The following is a 20,276-nucleotide window of genomic DNA, read 5'->3' on the forward strand; positions in this document are numbered from 1 at the left end:
CGCAGCCCCCTCCAACCCCCCCCCCCCCGAACCACTGCTTTACCGCGTTCTATCCGAATTCATATTATATCGGGTAGCGTTATAACGGGGTAGAGGTGTACCAGGCTGATATATAATTACCAGCATAGCAATCTGCCTTGAAGGTTATTTTTTCTACACAGAGCTGTTCGCTCACATTAGTTGTATTATGGCTTCTTATTGGTGCAAACAAACCAAAAAAAAGTGGTAGCTCTGAAGTGCACAATAGCTTCAAGGAGAGGCTGACATCTTGCCTAAGGCAGCAATTTGCTTTGCAAAGAACTCTGCTGAAAGCAGGTGCAATCTGCTGATGCCTCTCTGACAAATGTTGCTTCGCTATCATTTGAATTATCCAACCCTTCTTTATCCCTGGTGGAGGCTTGATGATTTCTCAGTAGGCTACATATGACAGCAACTCCTTGTTTGTTCCCCAAACCAAAAGAATAACACCATAATGAAGCTTGAAAACCAGCCATAGGATCACAAGCCCTTAACCCGCAGGGCACTGGAACAAATGTGGCTAAAACTGGTGGCGGCATAAAGTCATCATTATCTGGTGGCAGCTGTGAAATGATATGGTGGGCTCCATCCCACTGACAGATGCTCACATAATAAATCACCATATCTGGGCCTCGCTGGCAGTCTTGAAAAAAAGACCAAGGACTGGACTGGTCATGGGAATTCAGTCCCCACTCATGCATATCTAGACGTGACCTCGGCTTGGCAAATGAGGAATGGGGTGCTGTTTGATTTTATAGCCTCCCATGGACCCTCCATCTCCACCTTCCTTTTAAGGGTAATGCACACAGGGGAGTAGGGGGGTCTTTGTCCTCTTCTAGTAGCTTGCTATTGCTCCAGATAATGGAATTAACTCAAACAATAGAGCTTATGCTTTTAGCACTGAAGGTCCAGGCTTCAGACCCTGCTGTCAGCCCAGGGGGCGGTTAGTCATATAAACATATACCACCAGCTCTCACCTAAACACTGTTACTTCCTTGTCGAGATCAGCCTCTTCCTAGTTCCAAACCAGCCAAGCTACATCTCTTGTGGGGATGCTATTCCCAAATAGCCTTTTGCTTTTTGTGCAGCTGCACAGGTAAGCCCACTCTTTCTTCAAGACCTCCCAAGGTCTATCTCTGTGTTAACTTGTCCATTCAACGTGACGGAGTTATCTCTGATTCATGTCTCTTCTCATTCCCTTTCTCCAGCCTCTGTGTCTCACAAACACCTGTACTATTGCTGAATCACCCATATTTGCGGTTAACCACTGCTCATAAATCCAGCTTTCATCTCCTCTAATGTGCCTCCTGCTGAGTGAGGGCAGAGAGAAATTCCCTTGTCTCAATGTTTTACCTTTCAACTCTGCTTTCAAGAAAGCTTCAACATGTAACACCTCTGAATTAATAATTAAAGTCCTGTAGGCCAACAGCAGTTTCTGATGCAACCAGGTAGCCAAAGCGATATTGTGTGGGAGTTTGAACACGCCTCCTTCCTTAGCGCCAGTACTGTTGGCGCTTGGAGCTTGGCAATCATGAATCATGAATGCATCATTCACCCAGCCTCAACTTGCACTGGTGGAGCAGAGCTTGGTACCAGACTTTTGTGCCCGAGGAAACAATGGCATATGATCCAGGAAGTCCACTGTTATGTAACTATTTGGGTTAATTTAATAAGGGTAATAAAATCTTATTAATCCACCCTCCCCCGCTATTCTAATCAACTTAATGAAGCAACAAGTTTTGGCCAGGATTTGTCCATCCTGTACAAACTCTTTCACAACCCTCACATCTCTTCCCCAGCCCATGGGTAAAGAGTAATTTGTCCCTGTAGCTGAAGCGGTAAAGACCTGTGTTTATGGAGCAGGAGGCTGTGTTGTATCCCTGCTGTCACTGGGATGCTCAGAGTGGCCACGGCTGCACAGTGACAGCCATGACACGTCCCTGGCTATTCCCTTGTGAAGTACTGGCCCATAAAGGGCTGTTACAAATAAGCAGTAGGTCAGAATGCAAGAGGCTCAAAGCTAACTTCCACCCCTCCCTTTCCTGTGCCCAGTGCAGGAAAGGATTAAGGGAGAATTTGGCCCCCAAAGCCAAATAATAAAAAGAAAATGCCACACAGAGTATTTTACAAATGTTTTCCCTTAAATTTAGCTTAATACTGAAAGAATGGCAAAAACTGTTGACTCTTCCTTGCGGGTTAGCAATTAGTTCAGCTGGTCAGAAAACGGGGAACTAATTTCCATAACACATTTTGAAATTGATGAAATGTTTTCAGTTTTTTCAAAAAATTTTACTGGTGTTTTCCATTTTTTTCTTTTTTTAAAAAGTTAACCAAAGCAACTGAACAACATAAATTGGGTGAGGAGGTTGGTGGCTTTCACTTTTCAAAAACTTGAAAAACTTTAGGTTTTCAGTATTTTATTGAAAAAAATATATATAAAAATGTGAAGGACTTGAACATTTTCCACAGATTTTCTTTACCAAAATAAAAAAAAGAGTGGAGAGGGAGGATTTTTGTTTAAAATTACTTTTTCATCTGAAAAATTTTGACTGGCACTAGTTATTTTCTGACTAACCACAAGAAATGTCCTGTGCCTTGATAACTGAGACTTTAAATGATTGTTTTATAGGACCTGGCACTTTTACTTGAATGCTGACTAATCACAAGCCTTCTCACTGAGCTGCATGTCCTGGGTTTCTTTTCTCACATTTCAGAGTAGCAGCCGTGTTAGTCTCTATCCTCAAAAAGAACAGGAGTACTTGTGGCACCTTAGAGACTAACAAATTTATATGAGCATAAACTTTCGTGGGCTACAGCTCACTTCATCGGATGCATGCAGTGGAAAATAAAGTAGGAAGATATATATACACACACACACAGAGAACATGAAACAATGGGTGTTACCATACACACTCTAATGAGAGTGATCAGTTAAGGTGAGCTATTACTATTAATACTTAACCTTAACTGATCACTCTCATTAGAGTGTGTATGGTAACACCCATTGTTTCATGTTCTCTGTGTGTGTGTATATATAACACCCATTGTTTCATGTTCTCTGTGTGTGTGTATGTATATATATATATATATATATCTTCCTACTTTATTTTCCACTGCATGCATCCGATGAAGTGGGCTGTAGCCCACGAAAGCTTATGCTCAAATAAATTTGTTAGTCTCTAAGGTGCCACAAGTACTCCTGTTCTTTTCTCACATTGTGTCACAAGGAGGGCAGTATATCACTCTGTCTAATGGTGATTTTTGAGTTCATGGCACAACAGAACACCTCATGTGAGAGCTTAAGATGCTTAAATTTTAAAAAGTCATAGTCAGTGTTGCCAACTCTCATGATTTTGTCATGAGCCTCATGATAATTATTGTTTTCCTTAAAGCCCCAGCTCCTGGAGTCAAGTGGATATGTAATGATTTCAGCCTTCATTCTTAAAGAAAATGTAAGTTTCTAGCCCTCGTGGATGTGGGGAAACCTTCAAAATGTGACTCCAGTGCACCCTAAAGGCTCAAAAAGCAGAAGGCAAATAAAAAAATACCAAATCTATCACTTTTACATAATCTCATGATTTTCAAGCCAACCTCATGATTTTTTGGTGAGCCTGATGCATGATTTTTGGACATTTGGGGTTGGCAATACCGCATAGACTATTTACATTTCAGGCAACTTTATCTACCTAGGATATTTGTAAGGTCTCCATCACCAGAGCTTCACTAAGCACTAGAATTTAGCACTAGTGAACAGTGCCAGATTTGAAGGCCGGGACATCCTCTAACTGGGTAAGCGGGCAACAAACTAGAAGTGATTTGACTGCAAGGCATTTCCAACAGGACTAAGGCTCCAAAGTATTAATTAAATATGAGGGCATTTTACAGGTATTCATGGAGATCTCTGTTGGTACAGGGCTCGCATGATGGGTCTCTAATCCTGAATGGAGCCTGGGGGGATTACAGCAATATAAATACAGCACAATTAATGGGAAGAGTCCATGTCTCAACACAGCTATTAGGCATCGCCCCTTGGCTCTCTCAGCGAAGGCGGTGGTAACTGAGGCTGTTTGTAAACAAAGGAATGGGTTGGGATGGGAACTGGAGTGCACTGGTTTGAACAAGTGTCCGCCTGGAGCTATACCTGTGAGAAACCACGAACACAAAACGGAGAAAGTGCAGAGTCACCATTTCTAAAGGTTTTCTTCCGCTACAATCCCATCCCTCTGGGGTGCAATGGCCACCCTGTTCCCCTGCTTCAAGACAGGTTGCTTCCAGTGGCTGTCTGAATTTAGGCGATAGCAAGCCGACACACTCACTCTCCCCCTCATTTGAAAAGCAGCTGGCAATCTAGTAGGATGCCCAGGGAACAATGAGATTGAGAAACCTGCATCATGTGATGCTGTACCTGCCCCATGAGGCATTGCAAACCCTTCCCAAAGTACCCTGCGGCCAGTTGCACAGCGAGATAGCTGCTCACAGTGCACTTGCTAAAGCTGCTAGTATGGATGTGCTCCAGTGACACAAGGAGCACGGTGTGGACATGCAACAGCGGTTCAATTACAGCGCTTTAGGGCTTGTCTACACTTACATTGTATCGTGCTCTAACTTGCTAGCTGAGGGGTGTGAAAAATCACCCCCCTGAGCGCAGCAAGTTTGAGCGCTTTAAAGCGTTAGTGTGGACAGGCTCCAAGCGCTGGGAGCCGCGCTCGTGTGGACACTCTTATTAGCTATAGCGCTTTAATTGCTCAGCCTACCTTATTCCAGAATAGCTTCCACATATAGACAAGCCCTTACAGGAGTGAAAATCAGTCTCTCCATTGAAGCAATAGAGGTATATTGGTAAGTGAGAAGAGGTTCGGATCTCTTCTTTATTCTAATGCCCTCAAGCAGTGACCGAACACACATCGATGGCCGTGAGATTTCTGACAAAGCGCCAGAATGTGGCTTCAGGACAACATATGGGCCCAAAGTCTCATTAGCCCCTAGTTCCTTTCACAAAGCTGATAAAAAGGGGCAAAAACAAAATAAAGTTACATTGGTTGCAGTTTGGCAGCATTAGCGAGATTTGCTTCAAGCCAAAAATCAGCATTTCTTGCTGATTTTATTATGGATTGGGCCAGTTTGGGGATGAAATGTTGCTTCCTCCCCTCCCTCTCCACTCCCCCCCCCCCCGTTACTTCTGATGTATTGCAAAGTGCAATAAGTAATTTGCACTGCTCCTGATTCTCCGGAGCTTGCCGTCAGCACAGTACGTTCTCTTGGGATCACTGAGCCTTTTTGCAATGATCTGACCAGTTCCTAGTGGACAAATACCCGACCCGTGCCTCACAAATGCACAACTGGTAGTAACTAACCCCTTTGTTGCCAGTGTCAATGGGAGGATAAAGAACAAGGTGGGTCATAGAGTTTGAACTTTCTTTTCCCTCTAAGTCGGGTCTTTCTTTCACATCTTTATCTGTGATCAGACCCTGCCAAGGCAGGAGGATTTTTCTACAAACTCTTGTACATATAATAATGTAGCTGCCTGATTTTCCATTTCATACAAACTCTTGACTGTCTAAAGGTTGCACACTGATTTCTGTCCCCGGACAACAACTTCTCCTCTTTTACATATCTACTTAGTTTGCTAACATTTGTTTAATGAAAGCAAAGGGCCAGCAGCCGCCTTTATCTGAAATACTGGCATGCCTGTCCCTGTTTTGCTTATTTTCTCCCACGCAGTACATTGTGGGGATTGAATCACTCGCAATTAGCAGCAGCTTCCTCATTTGTGCATCACCTGGCTAAGGCACGCTCGGTCCTCAAAAGGAAATATTTTATACCAAACTGACGTCTTTGTTTGCAGCTTAGTTACCCTGAGGATCTAGCATGCACCACCATGTTCATGTTTCTCATCACAGTGACAAGCCTCCTGAATGCCTAAAATGCTCGTGCCTGATTTATGAGCTTTCGTTAGCCCAAGTCTAGGAAGAAAGCGGTATCCACAGAGCCTCAGAGGCAGGACCTGTTATTCCATCAGGCAGCAGTTACACTATTTGATTAAACTGCATTGGTTAGCAGAAGAGGCCTCTACACAAATTCTTCTCCTCACACCCTAAACGCCCTCCTAAGAGCATTAAAACCTGGAGCCTTGCCTGCTAAATTGACAAAACAAACTGGCATTCAAACATGCTCAAAGTGGGTAATGTTTTAGTTTAACCAGCACATAATTAAGCTGTTAGGTTTTTTTATAGGCATAGGGCCTGTTTCTTCTAATTTTGTCATGGCACGCAGAGAGGCCTTTCAGCACGAGCACCTTTACATGTCATTGTTATTCTTACCCTATGAAATGCACTATTGCAAACTACTCTGGAGGCAGCCAGCTTAGCAATTTTAGAAAGGATACAACAAGTACAGTACACAAACAATTGTTTAGAAGTCTGTTTTCTGAACAGCGTCTTGTCTGATGATATTGTGATTCATTTTCAATTATAATTGAGTGATGGACGTAGCACGGGGCATAGACAGAACTGACAAAATATCAAATAAAAATAGCTTTTGCATTTACACAAGTGAAGTGAAAAATTACAAGGGCCTTCAGTCCTCCTGCCTTACAGAAGACCTTGTTGGTACTCTATGAGGAGTGAACCTAGGGCCGCTGGATCTAAAGTTATTAGCTTGGAGTCGGGGTGTCCACAGGCAGGACGTGGGTATTCTGGCCTAGCAGAGAGGACCAGGACTGAAGTCAGGCACAGTGGTCAGAGAGAAAGCCAAGAGAAAGGAGGAAAGCCAAGGGTCAGAACCGGGGCCAGGAGTCAGCGTCTAGCCACGTGTCAGGGTCAAGGTCAGAGCTGGGAGCCCGAGAACAAGCTGAGATGCAGGTCTGTCACTTCAGCTGATAGGGGATCCTTTTCTTTGCATAGACACTTCCAGGACCTCTTCCTCGGCTTAAATAGGGCGCCTGGACCAATCAGGGGCCACAAGAGAATCTGTCAGTCTGGCCCACCAAAGCTATAATTCCTATGGTATTTATCTTCACAGTGATAATGCATATGGTCCGACCATGGCTGCCAGGTAACAGTGTGGAGGTGTTGGCCATCCCAGAGACCTGGGTTCCAGTCCTGTCACCACAGACCCTCACCTGGGGACAGTAGCAGACCCATCCATGTCTTTCCATGGTCCAGGTATTGGCATGACCCTATCACCATAGTATCTAAACACCTCACAAGCAGCATATTTGTCCTCACGACACTGTGAGGAGGGAATTTACTAGTAGCCCCATTTTTACAGCGAGGGAGCTGGCGGACAGAGAGGCTAGAGGTCACACAGGAAGTCTGTGGCAGATCAGAAAATTGAACTCAGGCTTCCTGAGCCCCAGGCCAATGTCTTAACTGTCCTCCCTTTCTGCTAGAGGGGAGCAAAGAGCATCGCTGGTACTAATGTGGGTTACACTCCTCCATATTGCACCAAGGATTACGCAGAATGGGCGTTAATTATTCAGTCATTTGTTTTTTTGGTGCATTTAATAGGCCTTTACTTCCTACTCGGGCTTCCATATCTGGGCTGCTCTCCCGATTGTCCCGTCAGAGCTAAGGGTCAGTAAGTGGTGGTGGACTTATCTTGGTCAGAAGGTCATGGCAACCTGCAGCAGCAGCTGGACTAGGGGTTGCCAACCCCCCGGGTTTTGCCAGGAGTCTCCCAGAATCAGGCTCTATCTCCCAGAGGCTACTGAAATCAAAGTGGGAGTTTTTAAGCCCTAAAAGTCTGGCGGCGCAGTGGGGCTAAGGCAGGCTCCCTGCCTGCCCTGGCTATGTGCCGCCCCTGGAAGTGGCCAGCATGTCCCTATGGCCCCTAGGGAGGGCGGCAGTGGGTCTCCGCACACTGCCCTGCCCCAAGCGCTGACTCCGCAGGACACCCTGGTCCCCCAGCCTTGGAGCCGCTGCCAGCGGGATGTGCCGGGCCCTTTCAGGAGCCACCTGAGGTCAGCACTGCCTGGCTGGAGCCTGCACCCCTTGCCCCCTCCTGCACCCCAGCCTCCTGCCCCAGCCCAGGGCCTGCACCCAGCACTCAAACTCCCTCCCAGAGCCCGCATCCCACATCCCAACCTGCCCCAGCCTGGTGAAAGTGAATGAGGGTGGGAGAGAGCGAGCCACGGAGGGAGGGGGATGGAGTGAGTGGGGACAGGGCCTCAGAGAAGGTGCATGGCAGGGGCAGGGCAAGGGTGTTTGGGTTTGTGAGATTAGACAGTTGGCAACCCTAAGCTGGGCATGATAGTCCATATGGAGGAGAATAACGACCCGCAGTGGTAGATAGGACAATAGCCCATACTCCAGGTGTTTCCATTCCTCTCATGTTTTTCCAGGGCACAGGAGGGATACATGGTTATATGGACTCATTGTCTCCCCTCTCACTCCGGATCTCTCAAGGAGCCCTCTGGGATTTGGGAATGAACTCCCACAAAACCCGATGCCCAGAGACTGGCTTGTCGAGGGTAGGAGGTCCCAGTGCTCTACTACACGAGCCAGAAGGGTCTGTGTTTCCCCCAGAGGTCGCAGCCTAGCCTTAGGGCATCAGAGAGGAACTCTTGGGAGACTTGTTATTGAGGTGGCAGCAGGAGGAAGGGCAGAGTCGGAAGGGCAGTGATGCTTTGGCAGTGCCTAGTGCCCTCCATCAGGCTGCCTGAGGGGACATGGCATAGGCTGAGTTCTGCAGTCTGGAGCCTCGATGCTGGTGATAGCTCTCAGGACTTAGGTACCATCTTACCTCTGGATTGCTGCCCTCCTGGTGTCACTCCCCTCATGGAGATGAGGGATGGAAAGCCACTTGCTGCTGAAGCTAGTTTTTCCAATGCTACCCAACTTCTTCCCTGCCCGGGGGATGGTGGCTGAGGTGACTCCTTACCAGACTGCGCAGCTAAGAGAATGCCAATCAGAGCCAACTTCTCAATTCTTCCCTGGCTCCTTAACTACCCAAGGGAGCTGCGACAACCCTTCCAACACAGCAGTGAGAAGGAAAACAGCATTCTGTCCACAGGGAAGGCCTCAGTATGGGGAGGCAGACAGGGAGACTGACCTTTCATTATGCCTGTTGGGCCTCCCTCCCTCCCTCAAGCCCCCGAGGACATCAGCCACTGCAAGATGCCTCAGACAGGGAAATAGAGCTAAGGGGAAAACTCCCCCAGATGCAACCACAGGCCTAAGACACAGCTGGGATTTATTGAGCCAGCTTGTTAGTCATTCTTAATTAGTCAGAAGTTTGAAAACAAAAGATTAGAATTTTCCTCATAAAAACTCTGCAGCAGGGAGGACTGGAGGAGGTGCCCGTCTGCCGCCACAGAGGCACAACACAACTGCTGGGAACGCTGGGGGACATTTCCCTGCTGCCAGTGATTGACAGGACTGGTTCTAGCCCCAAGCTGCCACCTGGCTAAAATACCCGTTGTAACAGAGCCATGGATCTTAGGATGACAAAGGATCATTATTACTCACTTATATGGCTGTAGTCCCTAGAGGGCGCATCCAGATCAAGCCACTGTACTAGGCAAATGAACAGATAAATAAAGTGGGATTTTCAAAGGTGCCCAAAGATGGAGATAGGCACCTAACCTGCTTAAGTGCTTTTGAAAATCCCACTAGACACCTATCTGCATCTTTACACTTCTAAATACCTTTGAGAATCTGTCCCTAAGTGGGTTAAAAGCATCTGTACCTGTGACTTGTAATGGGACTTGCACCCTTAGGCATTTTGAAAATCTCACGCATAGCATGAAGTAAGAGAGATCTTAACAAAGACCAAAGAACAAATGCAAACTTGTGAATCATATAAGAATGTAACCCCAGTGAAGATAAAAGTAAGCTTTGCTGTAGCTCCCATGGCTTATGCCTACTTAGGCTATGTCTACATTACAAGCTTTTAGCGACATGGCTGTGTGGCTACAGCCGTGCTGCTAAAAGTTGCGCAGTGTAGCCGCTGTTTGTCGGCTCTCCTGGCAACAAAAAACTTCCACCCTCAACAAGCGGCATTTGCGCTGTTCACACTGGTGCTTGTCACTGGCAAAACTTTTGTCTTTCGGGTGGTAAGTGGGGGTTAACACCTCTGAAAGAGAAAAGTTTTGTCGTTCAATTGCCAGTGTAGACATAGCCTTAGACTCAGGCTTCAAAGCAGATGCGATTTGGTTGAAAAGGGTGGATTGCAAAAGAGCTCTTTATGCAAAACAGAAGTTGGTTATTTTCTTTGAAATCATTCGCAAATACCCCTCCCTTCTTTTTAACATATCCTAGCAACCTCCTTTACCCCTGCGTTGTTCTAATGTTAATGCTTACCAGCTAGCTTCTGATTCAAATATCTGTAGGGCACAACAATTGGAAGAAGTGATGGGTAATTGGTGGGTATTAAGTGGGATTTCAACTGATCCAAATCCAGGAACAATTTCCCTGAAATGCATATTTGAGCAAGGCTCTAAAACAACAACAGTCATTATACATCCCAGGGCAAAATGTGAATCCAATTTGACGTTCAGGGACAAACACACTGGCAGAACTCATTTCACTGAGGAGCGAAGTTCCTTGCAAGGCAGTCTATTAAGGAGGCATCTAGCTAAAAAGGCACTTAAATTAGGGGACGGAGGTCCAGCCCCATAGCAAACTCTTCTCACGGTCCTGGTCTTCACACACAATATGTAAGAGTTAAGATGCTTACTGAGACTAGACTCTGCAGCTATGGATTTCATCTGGTAACATCAAACGTGAAGGTTTGATGAAGCTTTCACAGTGACATTAACAACAACACCGCCACCACCTAGCTCTTAAATAGCAGTTTTCATCTGTCAATCTCAAAGATGTTAGACTGCACGACCCTGGGAGGAGGGACAGTGATTTTGTTCTAGGCTTGTACAGGACCTAGTTCAATGGGGCCCTGGTGCACGAACAGGAATCCTAGGCACTGTGGTAATACAAATAATAAATAACAATGTTCTTACACAAAAGGGGTAGGAATCAATTAATGCGCGGGAAGTGGCTTACCCAGGAACAGAACCCAGCTCTCCTGAGTCCCAAGCTAACCACCCATCCGCACTGCCTTCCTCTAAAAGGTTACGCCTGCATCTGTTACTCCTTGTTACAGAGCAGGAAGCAGGGTGGATTTGACCTGGGAATGTTGCAGGGGAGTTACATTGGGGATGGGGGACTTCCCTTGAAGGAAGCTACCTGAGCCAGGAGAGGGGTTGGGAGAGGTGACATCTTCTGCCAGGGAGACTGAACAAAGGAGAGGAGGACCTGGGGGAAGGGGAAGAGAGCTGCGGGAGGAGGTTTTGTTTTCAGTCTTGGGCTGGGTGATGCAACGCAGGGAACTCCAAGCTGGGGTCTAAGATCCCTAAACCCCCCAGAAGGACTAGATTGAGGGGTTATGGTTGAACCTGCATGCTCCGCTTGGGACTGTGTTCCTGTCATCTAATAAACCTTCTGTTTTACTGGCTGGCTGAGCATCACGGTGAATCTCAGGAAGAGGGTGCAGGGCCCTGACTTCTCCACACACTGTGACACTCCCACTATTGAAAAATGCACCCATTTTCCTGATACTTTCCTTATAGTTTCGCACACCCCCATAATACAGGGATTTTGGAAATTAACAGCTGGCAACGTTTTCACATAATGGTCCATCTGCAGCCCGCTCACCACAAAAGCATGGGGATATATGTTCTTCTTATGAGATTTGTTTCCATGGGGTGGAGTATAAAGACAAGAGATTTAACTGTAAATTAAACACAAGATACTCCTTGTGTTGATGCACTGAAAATTGCCATGTACTTACAAAAGACGCTAATGCAGAGTTATTTCGCCTTAAGCATGTACCAAAAAAAGCTTCATCCTCTCCCAAACCTCCCACTTAATTATTCTGTTATACAATGTCTTCATATGAAAGAGGCCACTATGGCTTAAAATGTCAGGGGACTATTCCCAGTAGGGCTTTGATGTCTGCTTTCAGAGCCAGCACTACCATTCAGCCATGCTTGCTTAGGACAGACAGTTATTAATGGAGGAGAAGTCAAAGGTGACCGCCGAATGGAATAATAAACTGGACGGTGCCCGTTTATGCTTCTTTATATTTATGATGCAGCAAAAGGCGTGGAAGGTTTATGGTCATTCCTTCCTACACAAATGTTGTCTGCATTAGAAATTCAGGTCTTGTGAACCCTGGAACATAATGAAGGTGATAGGGAACCAGCAAAATGATACCATCACAAGAGTGAAATCTGCACAAATTTGAGAAGCAATTTTGTGGGACTGTCTAAAACTGCTTTTTTAGTTTTGTCTACAGCTATTTAATTTCAACACCTAATGAACACCGGGTTGAAAGGATGCCTTGGTTAAAGAGTCAGTAGCCCCACCCTTTCGATTAAGAGCCGACAGCACATGTCTGGAGACCTGCAAGCCGTTCTCCAACAGAACCAGGGACAACTGGACTGGGGAGTGCATACTTATTTGCATGGGCCCCACAGCAGGAACCATCTTTATTTTGTGTCTTGCACACTACAGATGGATGACATAAGAATAACTCATTTTTTAGAGTTTAATTTAGTATAGCTGTAAGTGGAGCTTCCATCACTTCCCTTGAGGGACCTACTGCACAACCCAATGTATCTCACTGAATTTGCCAGCCTCAATTATCACTTTAGTAAATTGCATCATCCCTATATTTAATTATCCTTGCACTAATTTATTCAGCACTAAATTATCCTTTTATTTATTCCATCTACTCCAGTGTTATACACACTAGTCCCATCTGTAGCAAGGTGGTGGAATACCCCACAGCCCCGCGTAGGGATGAGCCTCCCTTAGCACCAGCTCACTTGAAAGCCAGCCGCCGGAGAGGCCAGATGCCTGTGGCCTAGCTCCGGGTTGGGACAGGCCGGCAGGCTGCGGCCAACACGAAGACTGGCCGGGCCAGCCAAGCCTACCCCTCGCCCGCTACCCTGAGGAGCAGCCGAGCCTACCCCTCGCCCGCTACCCTGAGGAGCAGCCGAGCCTACCCCTCGCCCGCTACCCGGAGGAACCGATGGTGCTGGAAACCTCTGAGGACACCGCCCTAACTCAGGTACCCTACGAGGGGGAGTCCGGAAGTAGCCCGGGGGCAGTCGACCCTGATCTGGCTGCAGCTCAGCCAGAACCCATGTCAATGTGTTGCGGTCAGGATCCCCACTGACACAGCAGCGAGTCTCCTGCCGCTGCTAGGGCCCCAGGCTGGGACACAGTGGAGTGGGTGGGCCTGCGTCCCCCGTCACCCGACTCACGGGTGGCAGTCTCTCCCTCGCACCAGACGCTCAGAAGCCTGAGCTCCTGACTGTTTATTTACTGCTCCGCCCTGACTCAGCGCCTGGGGCTTCTATTGAACTCTTGGCTCAGCCGCTGCCTAAGGGCCTGAGCTCCAGACTGTTTATTTACTACCCCGCCCTGACCTAGTGCCTGGGCTTCGGTTGGACTCTTGGCTCAGCCGCTGCCTAAGGGCCTGAGCTCCAGACTTTGTTTACTGCCCCGCCCTGACCTAGGGCCTGGGCGTCCCTTGGACTCTTGGCTCAGCCGCTGCCTAAGGGCCTGAGCTCCAGACTGTTTGTTTGCTGTGCTGCCCTGGGGCCCATAGCCAACTATTGCGAGGCGGTGGGATACCCCACAGCCCCGCCGGGGGACGAGCCTCAGCCGAGCCTTTCTACACCATCCTAGCGAATTCCCCTTTCTCATTAGTGTTCACATCCTTCAAGTATTTGCAGGCTGGTGTCATGACCTGCTTTCGTTGTTTCTTAGCCAAGCTATACATATTTAGCACCTTTAATCTTACCGCCTATCTTCAAGCAAACTTAACTCTTTTTTATTGCTCTTCTCTGAACTTCCCTCCAGTTTGCAGAAAGATTTCTGCCAAGGTCTATTACTTCCCAACCGCAGGACACCATCCTTCTGTTTATGCTGCCCAAACATGCAGAGGGGCTTTTTAGGGGGTAGGGTACTTTTATCACATGATAATCTGTCTCACTGTCACACCTAGATCTCTTTCGGCATTACTGCTTTCCAGATTTCTCCTGCCCATTGACAAGTCTAGCCCCATCTATCAGAACACACAGAAATGAACAACAGTGGTTCAAGATTCAGGAGTTACGACATCTGGGTTCTTTTCCCAGCTTCAGCACAGACTTCATTGACTTATCCCAGGTCACACCACTTCTCTCTGCTTTCATTTCCCCATCTGTAAAATGGGGCTCATAGTAAACAGTTGACAAGGGAGTTATTAGAGGACAAAGCTTCATGTCTGTGAGGGGCTTTGAGATCTTCTGAATGAAGCTGATATGGAAGTGCAAATTATCTTTGTTATGTTATGTTACTATGCCAGCACCCATCTGCAAGCAGAACCCTTGAAAATGCAATTCAGAGGTCCATGTCAAATGACATAATTAGACTTATGTTTTCTTTTTTTTTAAAAAAAAGACAAAGCAGGCACTTTTTTGCAAATAAAAGTTTTCAAGGCAAAGACCAGTAACAACAACAGTTATAATTCATATTTCAGTGATCAAATAAAAACCAAAACATTCTAATGTAACAGACTTGTTAACCAGAAACAATAAAAGAATTGAGAAATACTAGAGAAAAATAATACATTGCATTACACATTTCATTGTACAAAGCAATTTGATTAAGTTACTAATGACTGACAGAACAGCACTCTAGGTCAATCTTGGAATAGCCATGTTGACAAGAACGCAAACATTGTAAATAGACAGCACTTACTGTAGAAATATTAAGACTAAAGATATTTACCCATTAAAGTGAACAGAAAATCATCTAGATCAACCATAAAATTAGTAGTTTTTTAAAAAAAAAAGCAACCAGGTGTAACAAAATCCTAACCTATATCTAGATTTTTTGTTTGTTAAGAAAATTAAAACAAAACAACAAAAAACTTATATTACCTTTAAAAGAAAGACATTTCTAAAAAGTCAGATTATTCACTAGGTGCAAAATTCATCCTTTTTTGTTCAGAGGGCCAGCACGAGGCCTACACAACACTTAAAACTCCCTATTTTAAGGACTTAAATGGGACTTAGTCTTCTCGCTGTCCTTCTGAACAAACAAGGAGCAAAGTTCTCCCTATACGTGAAATTCATCACAGTGCAGAAGACCCAAAGCCATCTGCATTACTTGGCCCCTCAACATGGGACTGAATATGGCACGCAGGACATTGTGCAGATCTTCTGCACTGGGATGAATGTCACACTAAGGGAATAATTTAGGTATAAAGGCTCCTTCGGCCTTTTGCAATTAATTCAATATTTAAAAAAATATTTTTTGTATTAAACACTACAATTGGAGGAAGTGACATCGTTTCTAAAGCAAGGAACAACAGTGATAAAGAGCAGCTAAGGACAGGACCTGTGAACAGCAGGTCTCTAAAGGGACATCATCTAACACTAGGGACATCTTCTAAATATTCCTCACTGTTAAAAACAACGGTTCGGCTCCACCAGTGCTAGAAACATTGAGAGCCCTATTAGATGGGCCGCCAGTTGCCGCCATTACCTTGAGCATAGTCACCCTAATCAAAGCAGGTCTGATTGACATCTTGCTTAGACCACCAGCAGCAGCCAGTGCCCATCTACACTACAGCTCCCGATGCTGCAGTAGAGAGAATGGTAAGAAACTCCCCAACCATGGCCCGAGTCAGGGTGAGGCTGAAGCCCTGTGACTCCCAGTGGAGTCAGTGAAAACTGAGAGGAGCTAAAGCATCTTTCATGATCAGGCCCCACAAACCCATGTGCTATTCTCATGCAGGCAAAATACCCATGAAAGTCAAGAGACCAAATTCATCACAACCACAACTGGGTGCAGCCTCCATGAAATATTCAGCAGCCTAGGGAACTTTATAACTTCCATGGGAGTTTCACCTGAAGGAGTGTTGAGGTTTGGCCTGAAGTCAGTATCTTGAACTCCATTGTCCCCACGGGAGGATACCAATTCCTGCAGCAGGATAAAGCAGCTACTATGTGGGCTCCCAGTGTGAATACAAGGCTGTAATTGACGCCAAGAGTCCTGCTGATGTGAAAAATGTCAGACAGCTCAGTGCGTGAGCTTCAGCAAAGGTCCTGGAGGAAATTAAAGCCATCTCACTTCTGGCCTGCTTCATTTCAGCTCTAATAGAGGACACAAACTTTAAGAACATTGTTTCAATATATTTTTTAAATTTAAAAAAAATTCTTAGTGGTTCAACAGTTCTTTTAGCCTTCCCTTTGATGTCACTGAAAGGGGGTTACGCAACCCTTTTATGAAAATGCAGCAGTGCCTCACAGTAGAGGCTCTCTAGTGTTTTGTAAATGGTAGCGTTTGGAACTCTTACCACCAAATACGGTAACATCTGTTTAAGCTTTCAGGGGGCTTTCACAGACAAAAGGGAAAAGACCTCCCAGTGTCACCACTAAATGGAAAATGACCCTGTCATATTCAGACAAACCTAAATATGCCTTCCAGAAACATCTTCAAATTATCAGGTACCGTCTTCCTTCCAATCACTGCCAATGGCCAAGTTATTTATGAATCTGTAGCGCTGATTAATGAGCACAGCCTGCTCCACCTCTCCAGTCTATGTCACAATCCAGCACTGGAGACAAACCGACCGCAAGAAAGCCACACCAAGGAATTTCAGTTATACTCCCATCTCAGCTGTCAGCATTGCTTGAAGCAGAGAAAAACAACAGAGCAATTTAATACGGGTTTCAATCAAACTGGACGATCTTTAAAGTTTGCTGGACAGCAACAAGGTATGTACAGTGGGTGCCACTAAAACCCTGTTTACCACAACACAATATTCGGAAGGGGAAATGCTGCACATACTGCTGGAAGTTTAATTAGCCAGGAAATCATTTGTTTTTTAAATGACACCATCCACTGTATTTCACCTGCCCTCCAGAATTTACACCGAAGTCACAGTTAAACCCCTGACACCATCTCTACGAAATCCCAGCTGACATGGTTTACTTTGCATTATTTTGCCAGAATGGATGTGGGTAATAAGGGCATAGTCTCATTTCAATTAGGGTGGATGTTTATGGGTTAGGGGGAGGGAGAAAGAGGAAGAGCCCTATAACACATTGGGGAATGTGCCCATTGAATCAAGGACCCCTCTCCCTTACCCTCTAGGTAACGATAAGGGAAGATTGCCATGAACATTCAGTGATAATTATTTCCCTGCAATTAATCCTAAAAACTAGTTGCCATGGTCCCATACACTCTATTCTATTAACACTACAGTAAGTTGTAGCTGTTGGAGGTCACAACTGCACAACATTATGCTATAAAATTCGTTTACAAGATACTTCGCTGGTTGGGGAAATTTACTAAACGGCAACATCAAATAGTCATTAGTATTTTACAAGTAACACTATGGTTTCGTTTGAGTGTGTGCGAGGAGAGGGTTAGCCTCTCTCTTTTGGGTCATTCAGAACATAAAATAGGATGACTAATCACGGGCAAAACCATGTCTAGTCCGGATGACTTATATGCAGTCTCTCCAGACGCCCTCTCAGCTCCTCATGCCCCCTGTCAGCTGGCACTTTTCACCCTGCTTTTGATCAGAAAGGCAGCAGAGATCTTTTATTGGATGTACTCTATCCTAGCTTAACAAGTCCAGCCTCAAAGCCGGTATCTCCAAGCTTCAGAATGATAGTTATGCACCTTAGCACTGGGATGTAGATTCTGCTGACAGCATCTATACTTGTAACAGCGATTTCTTCTCTTTGCCAAAACTGCTTTCAACTTTTTTTCTCCCCAAAGAAAATTCATTCAGTTTTACTCCTTTACCCATTCCCTCCCCAACCCCCCAAAATACATACATCTAGGCCACCATCCTCTGGATGAAGAGGACTACCTGGGATTCCCTTCCAAGACAATCAGTCTGGTCCCTGAAAGATGAACTTGCACACTGGGAAAACTCAGAATGAGATTTCAACCTTGGTCTACCAGATACTCCTCCTGCATCATCCTGTGGTGATGCAGCAGTTGTTTTGATGATAGAGTTATTGCCATAGAAACAATGGTGATGTCATAACGCAGTGTTGTGATTTCACTGCAGGAGCACACAGACTGACACGAGAGAAAACTCTTCACTTCACTTCAATGTCAGGAAGGAAAGTTATTAAAGAGAAGCAAGCAGGTTTTAATTAAGACTTGTTAAAAAAATTAACTCCCCAATGTGAAAATCCTTCTATACACACACAAAGGTTAAACAAGAGGAAATCCATTTTCATCTCTTCTTCACCCCTGAAGCTAGTGCAGAGATGGGTGCAAACCAAGCAACGCCAAAACTCTGGGGAGGTTTGGAGCCAGATCTGAACTTTTTGTGACTTCAGCACAGCTACTAATTTACTTCAGCTTGGGGTGGGGGAGGGATGAAAAACCCTCTCTCCTCCCACCCCTGATAATTCTGCAGTTGGCTACATGGCACTTAAAGTCCCTGCCAGCCAAGGGGGCTAGAACCCAAGTCAAGAAATTCAAGCCTGGTTCCCCATGTGGCTGGTCCGAAGAACACTAAACCCTAAAAAAAAAAAGAAAATCTAGCACTAGTGAAAGGTGTCAGATTGCCTGAGGTGCGCCGTACGCAGAAGAGGTACTGACTGCGCACGCGGTGGCAGTGCAAATTTCCCCTCGCTGTCCTGCCAAAGCACCTCAACCCTGATCTGGAGGAGCGGAGCTCAGATTCCCTGGCCCATGAGTTGTTCACCTATCCACTAGGAATGGTCTGAGACCTACCAACCCACTGCACAGAGTTCCCCTCAACAGCTATCAGATGTGTCACTACCAACCCAGGTTGGATTGGAATAGGTGACCTAGCAGGGAGATGTTCTACAGGACAAATGAGCCATCCACTCCTCCTATCATACTTTCTAAGAACAAGGAGAATTTTTTTTTTTAAATAGCAGCAACAGTGCTGCTTGATTTAACTACAACCATTGGTCATTTTCTCCAGATGGTCTTAGGAGATGCTGCTGTCTGGAATTGCTACAAGCTGCCAAGCCTCCTGGCAACAGAGCTTCATAAAAGGACAGTGCATCAACTAAAGGCTTCAATATGCTTATTGCCTCTCTTTCCAGAAATCTTCCATACTGCCAAAAGAACGCAAAACAAAGCAGAAAGACACCTGACAGAGGCAGAGTTCTAAGCCCCTAACTCTACAGGGTTACTACTTCAAAATATCTTGTTTTACAAAAAAACCAATACTGCAGGGCACAAGTTTAATTATCCTTTTCTAAGGGAAGGGATGGCCAGGCAAAAGCATAAAGGAGACTCTGGAAGTGACTAGCATAGCTTACTTAAGGAAAATAGGCTTTTGCTTTTAAAAGAGAACATCACCTTTCACATAGATGAATACAGGGCAATTTGTTACAGAATTTGGGGCCCTGTGTCCTGCTAAAGAGACAGATTTTTTAGGTAAGGGTAAGGAACCAATACAGTCCTTAAGAGAATGCCCCTGACTACATGGGAACATAACAGGTCACAGCACTCTGTATGCGAGCATAAGAGTCTAGATTCAAGTTGGAATGGGAAAGTTGGCTCCCTGTAGTCACCCAGAAAACAGAGACACATTCACATGGTCCATAGAACTGCAGATCCTGGTCGGCATCCAAAGCAGTGCCACCCTCTGGAAGGCAGAACGTCCTAGAAAGAAGGTCTAATGCCAGCCAACCAGAATCTGGTGCTGCAGTTTTACATGAAGGAGCACTTTTCCAGCATCGCTTCTAGGAACGGTGAGAGAAAGAGAACATCAGTCAAACTGATGGTAGACGGGTAGCAAAGTGACCCCTGAGGATCCCCGTTTGGGGACACTCTCGTTTCCCTCTACCCCAGACTTACTTAGTCCCATCTCCTCTGAATATACTTCTAGAAGAAACACAATGAGTACTGCATTAATAAAGCCATCACAGCAGCCAATACACTGACATGCAATCTGTGAGTTTGAGCAAGGAGAATCCATTCCAAATATTCTCTGTATGACTTGTTTAAGAGCAAGCATCAGTTACACTGAATGCTGATGGAGTGCGCCACTTGTTGGCATGGCACTGAGCTGTGTATGTGCTTGACTCGAACCAGTCTTCAGGATAATGTAGAATGCAGCCATCTTACCACCTGGCCTTCTGCTCATTTTTCAGAAGGCAGCTTAAACTTCCCATGAAACGCTGCCCTTTGGACCCTCACCTCTACCCCAGTACTAATTTACAGGAGCAGATGATATGCATTCTAGGTACTCAA

The 20,276-nt window shown here is 45.7% G+C and overlaps 1 protein-coding gene across 6 annotated transcripts in view; it reads right to left on the reverse strand.

The window, feature by feature from the left end:
• Nucleotides 1-18,923, reverse strand: part of KLHDC4 (kelch domain containing 4) — an 80,265-nt gene extending 61,342 nt beyond the window's left edge. For 3 of the 6 annotated variants that reach the window (XM_044986903.1, XM_044986905.1, XM_044986904.1), the window contains exon 1: nt 17,864-18,923. The gene's annotated coding sequence lies outside the window, so the exon portion shown is untranslated. Of the gene's footprint in view, nt 1-8,760; nt 8,911-17,863 lie in introns of those variants that run through there. The other 3 variants (XM_044986907.1, XM_044986908.1, XM_044986906.1) reach the window with 3 other exon arrangements.
• Between the last annotated feature and the right edge of the window lie 1,353 nt (nt 18,924-20,276).

The sequence above is a fragment of the Mauremys mutica genome, chromosome 14, assembly GCF_020497125.1.
Source record: "Mauremys mutica isolate MM-2020 ecotype Southern chromosome 14, ASM2049712v1, whole genome shotgun sequence".
NCBI lineage: Eukaryota > Metazoa > Chordata > Testudines > Geoemydidae > Mauremys > Mauremys mutica.